A 6,639-nucleotide genomic window follows, 5' to 3' on the forward strand; every position below is an offset into this window, starting at 1 on the left:
TAAAGAGCAGAAAAAGCATTAAAAAGTAAAAGAATAAAAAGCATCATTTCTGTGAGTAAACCGTGTACATTGATAGCCACTGTTGTTTAGCTTTTCTTTTTTTTGTGCGTGTTATACATATATGTATTTGTGGGACACTCTATCGATCCGCAAAAGCATATCGATCCGCACAGCAGCGTCATGACATCATCTGATTAATATTCAATTATCCATGTGAGCAAAATTACATAAAATTAGCAGTAAACGGTTTGTTAAATATGATACGCAATAACTTTACACATTTGTTGTGAGCTGCAGGCTTTACACTCATGTGTCAAGAGTATTCATCATGTATTTCAATGCATATCAACGTATTTAGTTCTTCATTCTTGTGATAGAAAAGCAGTTGATGTCAACTCTTAAGTTTAGCATGCTTCTTTTAAGCAAAGTAGAAAGTGCTATCAAGTTGGGGTAGATGTTTGTTGACTTAGTCACCTCTGTCTGGTCTCCTAATTCCTTCCTGCTCCAGGAGACATAATCCTAGATGCATTTGCATCAAGTATATTTGAATGTGTGAAAAGTCCCATCACATTCAAATATGCAGAGTTGTTCTGAAGACTTTCAGCCAGCAATCAAAACTTGATTAGCTTTCAAGAAAGGCTGAGTGTTAACGACTATGGTAAAGCCATAAGGCAAGTGCACACTTATAATGGGTCCTGGCAAACCACATGGCTCATATCAGCTCTTCCTAACAGCGGACAAGATGCCTGAGGCTCTGCATGCCAATGATTTCCTTTGCTGCTAAAGACTTTAAACTGACAAGATTTTAATCTGCCACTATTGTCACTATCGGTACCCTCACAAAGGCACTGACTTGGATGCTGTATTTGGTAAGTGCTATTTGTTGTGGTATTTTCAAGTGACTTCTGCTACAAGAGAATGTCATCTTTTGGAATTCACAGTGACATCTCCATGCCATGCTTATTTAATTACAATCTAAAACACATTAAGATCACTTCAAACAGGATTTGTCCTATGTTCATAAGTGCTTCTCTTTTGGCCCGTTTCCACTGAGTGGTACGGTACGGTTCGGTTTGGTTTGGTACGCTTTTGTGGCCGTTTCCACTGTCAAAAAGCGTACCGAACCGAACCGTACCGTACCACTTTTTCGGCACCCTTTCGAAAGGGTACGAAAGACGAGAAAGGGTACCAAAAGGCGGAGCTAGACGCGCAGCTGAACGCTATTGGTTTACAGAGATACGTCATTCGCCTACGCAACAAGCCAGAATGAAACAAAAAACCCGCCATGTTTGAAATACACAGCCGACGAGCCGAGACATTACAGCGGAATGATTTATACATATAATAACGAGCCATGGTCGACCTGGGCTCAAACAAACCTTGTCGTCGTCTTGATAAACAGCCACAAAGGCAAGAAGAAGAGCAGATTTACCCTGAGCCCCGTAGTTTTTTACGAGGCAGTCTGAGGCGCGAGCGGTTTCGCTTTCTTGCTAGCGTTCGCGCGCGTCTCTAACATTATATCTGAAATAACAAACTTCTTGAGCTGATGATAATTACCTGCGCTTGATTATTGATGTGCTTTTAAAACCCGATCCTGTCAGACACTGACAACGCGAGAGTGAAGCGTGAAGAAACAAAGGAGAAGCCGGAAAAAAGGAGCACATTATTTTTTCAGCAAACATGAACAAAATGCCATGTATAACTAACTTATTATCTTCACATTTTGGACTATTATGAACTCAGATTGACGGAATTACTGACTAACAGAGGCTACGTGTGCTGCGGAAGATTACAGACACAGATGAGAGGTTTTCACTGACTAGGCTATAATTTGTATTGTTTTGAACCTAAATACGGACGAAAATGTCTGCTGTGTGTATTTCTTCTGTAGTTGGTAACATTTCGGAGACTGTAAGGGGCTGTATGCGTCTATATATGTTCATTTATTTAGTTATTTAATATAATTACAGACGTTACAGTAGGCTGTTCGCACATCATTGATCTGCAGTTATAATCAACTCATGTTCATAGAAAAATTACTAATAAACATTTCTACACAAGCATTTATGTGTATGAAGCATCTGTTTTGTGAGAAGTGCTTCTCATATGATATGTAAGTGACCTGTACAGCTTTATTGTAGACATTTCCTCGAGTGAGAATGACGTCGACTGAAACTGTCTGTCATACACCACGCCCACCAAAAGGGTACCCTTGTTAGTGGAAACGCAAGCCTGATAAAGGTGACCCGTACCAAACCGAACCAAACCGTACCGTACCGGTCAGTGGAAACGAGCCATTTAGGGTAGTTTTAAAAAGCACATGAACAACAAGCAAGACTGAACCCATTTTGTATGGATTTGCATTGTTTACTATTACCCTTTATTGTTTTTTGCTAATGTTACATCTTCTCATCTTAATTTACATTCCAACAAGTAGGAGTAACATGGGAACACTCCTGTGCATCTTCCTCATTTTTAATTTCTTTGCCCTTGTGATAGAAAACCAGTTGATGTCAACTCTAACTTTAGCATCTTTCTTTTAAGCAAAGTAGAAAGTGCTATCAAGTTTGGGTTTACTGACTTAGTCACCTCTGTCCACCATGATTCTGTTCTATTGGAACTCCTATTATAATAATTTTAAACGCGACCTAGTAATGTTTGGAAAGAGAAGCAATCGTAATTCTGTTTTAGAATCACCGTTTCTCTTTTGGCCAGTGTTGCTTTTTTAGACGAGAATGTAGTTGTTTAGATTGCAACTATGCAGTTTATTTATAAGGATAGTGCCTATTTCAAAATATTTATAATTTCTGAGAGACAGTCAGCGACGGTTGACATTGTATATCCACAAGATGGCGCCAGGACTGCATAATAGGCCCTTGCTTAGAAGATTAAAATGTAGTGTTTCCCAACAACAGCTAATCAAATCATTATTAAACTGGTAAGTGATATTCTAAGTCGATCTCTTTTGTATAGATTGCAACTATGCAGTTTGCTTATAGGGACAGTGCCTATTTTAATACAGTTACTTTCCTATCCTGGTTCTCAACAGTGTTATTCAGAGACTTCACCCCCCGAACACACATTTCTTATCGCAAACACAACAGCAGTTTGGTAGTGATTGAGTTGCTTTTTTCGGGGTTAATTATTGTGAGATCTCTATTGCAACAGAGAAATGCTGTAGACTGTAATAGACTGTAAAGAGATATCTCTGTAGACGGAGGGCATTTCATGTCAAGTTTAGCCTTATAATCTTAAAATGTCAGCAAAATCAGCTGTTTTGTCATCACTTTACACATTCCGCTTGAGAATCATTCAAACACTAGCTCTAAAGTGACGTTGGTGAATTAGTAACGGCTTCTGCTGTTTTGACGTCAGCAGACCTTAACCTTAACTACAATGATTAACCTTAATCATTCTAGCACCTTTATAAATGCAGACACATTATTTGAGCTTTCTTTAGAGGTTATTCCAAATCTGGGTTTTACTTCTCGTGTCTTAAATGTAATAACTGTTTCTTCTTCCCTGCTTTGTTGTTGGAATCACCTTCACTTATCTACCCCACCTGTTATTTCCAAAAGCTTGTAGTCAGTGTCTTGAAGCTAGTAGATAACAGTGCTGTGCTAAATTTTAGAGTTCAGTATGTGTCTGAATGGTCATTTATTTTTTTTGTATTGTTGCAATTATAATTGAGTACTGAATCAATTTTAAACTTTTGAGTAGATTTTATTGATAATTAATTTTTTAATATCAACACTACTTTCATTACATGTATTGCAGCATTTGTAGGTATTGTAAAATTAATTGTATGATTAAAATGTGATATTAGTGTAAGGTTATGTTGTTGCTGTATGAATTTATGTTTTGTGTAACAAAAGTTGGTTGTGTTTTTGTGTTTTAGATCAACATCAAAATCAAGGTACTGCAGTTAAACGAAGTCAGAGACACATACACCCGCAGCAGCCAAAAGATGATGACTAGATCATATGATGTTGCTGATGCGACATACAGCATGTCCCTGACTGTTTGGGGTGGGGAACTGCTTAATGTTGAAAAGTGGTATACACTTACAAATGTTTCAGTGTGGAAATTTGGTGGCTGTAAGTGCTTGTCAAGTACAGCACAAATAACAATTGCAGTTTGTGCTGATGATTTAACAGCGGTCGCAGAGATTAGGGAGAACTTTGAAAGGAAGGAGGGCATCATTGTCACCACTGAATATTTTTGCCCGAAACAACATGCTTTACCAAAGGTGAATCTGGGAACTTCGGTGACGAGGTGCCAGCAGTGTGAAGCCTGCTGTCATACGTCCAGAATTGTTGCCGCATTAAGAGGCATTCTCACAATTGAGGAGAACAGTGGCAAAATGAACAATTTTGCGATAGATGATTTTCTAATGCGAAAATATATGAACATCCCTAACAAGGGCACCCCTGACCCAGATGCACTTGATGCTACGCTGCTGGGAGACGGGTCAATGTGTACAGGTGAAATTTCAAGCCCAGAGGGTGAGTAGCACAAACGCATTGGCTGACCAACAAGAAAATGTGGCTGGAACAAGTTGTGACATGGCCGAGTGTTCCACAGATGATCTGTACCTTGAAGAAATGTTTTCAGAGGGTCAATCAGGAGGACTAGCTCATCTGAATGCAGATGTCAATGAGCAATCTGGCAAAAAGTCACACCTATCTGATATCTCAGTTATGGTTGTAATAGAGGCTAAGGAGTCTAAGAGAAAAACTCAAGCGTAAAAAGTGAAACTGAATAATTAGACTTCAGTTAAATACAGAGATTGTCTCTGTATTCAAGTAAAATCTAAGTATTCTAACATATAGCTGCAGGTGTAAATAGTTTTATTAATTACAAGTTTAGTTATTGGTGAATTTTTGTGAAGTATAATGTTAATCAAGGAGACAATGCATATGGTAAAAATCTATTTAAATGACCGTTTGTTCATTGTAGTTTTGATTTTGTATAACATGTTTTTATTGAGTTTTTTTAACATACTTAAAGCAATACAACGCCTTGCTTGTATTAAACATAAGTCTGATGATTAAACATAAGTCAATTAATTTTCTTGCTTTAGTAGACAAAGCACAGCTGTCTTCATACATATTCAATATACATAATCCAGGACATAAAGAAATTGGAATGTTTTTCTCCAACTGCTAACATGACTAGTGTAAGAGAGTGTTAATGCAAAAGCTGTACAAGAAAATCTGATTGTTCACCATTTATTCATTTTCTTTTTGGCTTGGTCCCTTTATTAATCTGGGGTTGCCAAAGCAGAATGAACTGCCAATTTATCCAGCACATGTTTTACGCAGCGGATGCCCTTCCAGCTGCAACCCATCTGTGAGGGACTGAGCCAGCACGTATAGGAAGGGCATACAAAAATATTTTCAAAATAATTATTTTTAATAAAGTCCAAAAAAGTTCACAAAAATTAAATAAATGAAACAATTAAACAAATTGAAAAATTAATAAACTAAACAAAGAAACAAACTGAGTTCAAACCTTGACTAAACCAAAAACAGAACTCCATTAAATGACAAGACAGAGCACATTTATAACAGAGGGACTAGTCCACAATAAACAAGGAGAGGGAGACAAAAACAGACAGTTCACAACCACAACAAACTAAGTCACATATCTAATTACAAATCTAAATAATAATTACATAAACTCTAGATAAAGCAAAATTAAATATAATTCTAAACAAATAAAGCACTGCAAATCATTAAATAAAATTAAACTAAACATCAGCTTTCCCTTAAGCCATTAAGCCAATGGTATCGGACAACACCCGAAAACTCCGTTCCTCATTGGCACTGCAGGATGGTAACTTAAACTCAAAGAAAACTAAATTAACAAAACATACAGTACAGATAACTAATTTTGTGTGCACCCAAAACAGTAATACATGTACTGTGAATAATAAAGAAAATAATGAGAAACAGAAACAGTGTATGTGTCGTATTTAAATCAGATATGAAAAGAAACGAAACAAATTCCATTTAACCAAACAAATAAGCTTAAATGAATGTGTATAATGCGCATGCCTCACTTTCAGTGTGTGGCCACCACACTGGCCATCACTGGGAAACATCCACAAACACCCACAACAGTCAATTTTAGCTTACCCAATTCACCTGTACCATATGTCTTTGGAACATGCAAACTCCACACAGAAGTGCCAACTGACCCAGCCGAGGCTCGAACCAGTGACCTTGCTGTGAGGTGAACGTGCTAATCCACTGGGCCACCGCATCGCCCCTGATTGTTCACCAGATGGATGTAAAAGCAGCATATTTATATGCACCAATAGAGTGTGACATTTTTATAGAACAGCCAGAGGGTTATATGAGTAGGCCCACACGGAATGTGCGCGCACAGAAATCCGCAGATGTTTAGCCCATCAGTGAGTCTAATTATTTACTTGTATAAATGTGTGTAAATTTATATTTTTCATTTTTTTTTATTAATTTCATTAATATTATTGACTAATATGAAAGTGTTTGTTTGATTTATCTACAATACAGTGTGTAAAGTAATATTTTCTGTCTTTTAGTAGATATTAAATGAGAGACTTGCTTTGTTTACCAAACAAGTGGATCTAGATAGATTTGCATTGTAAACATT

Source organism: Danio aesculapii, chromosome 4 (assembly GCF_903798145.1).
Source record: "Danio aesculapii chromosome 4, fDanAes4.1, whole genome shotgun sequence".
Classification (NCBI taxonomy): Eukaryota; Metazoa; Chordata; class Actinopteri; order Cypriniformes; family Danionidae; genus Danio; species Danio aesculapii.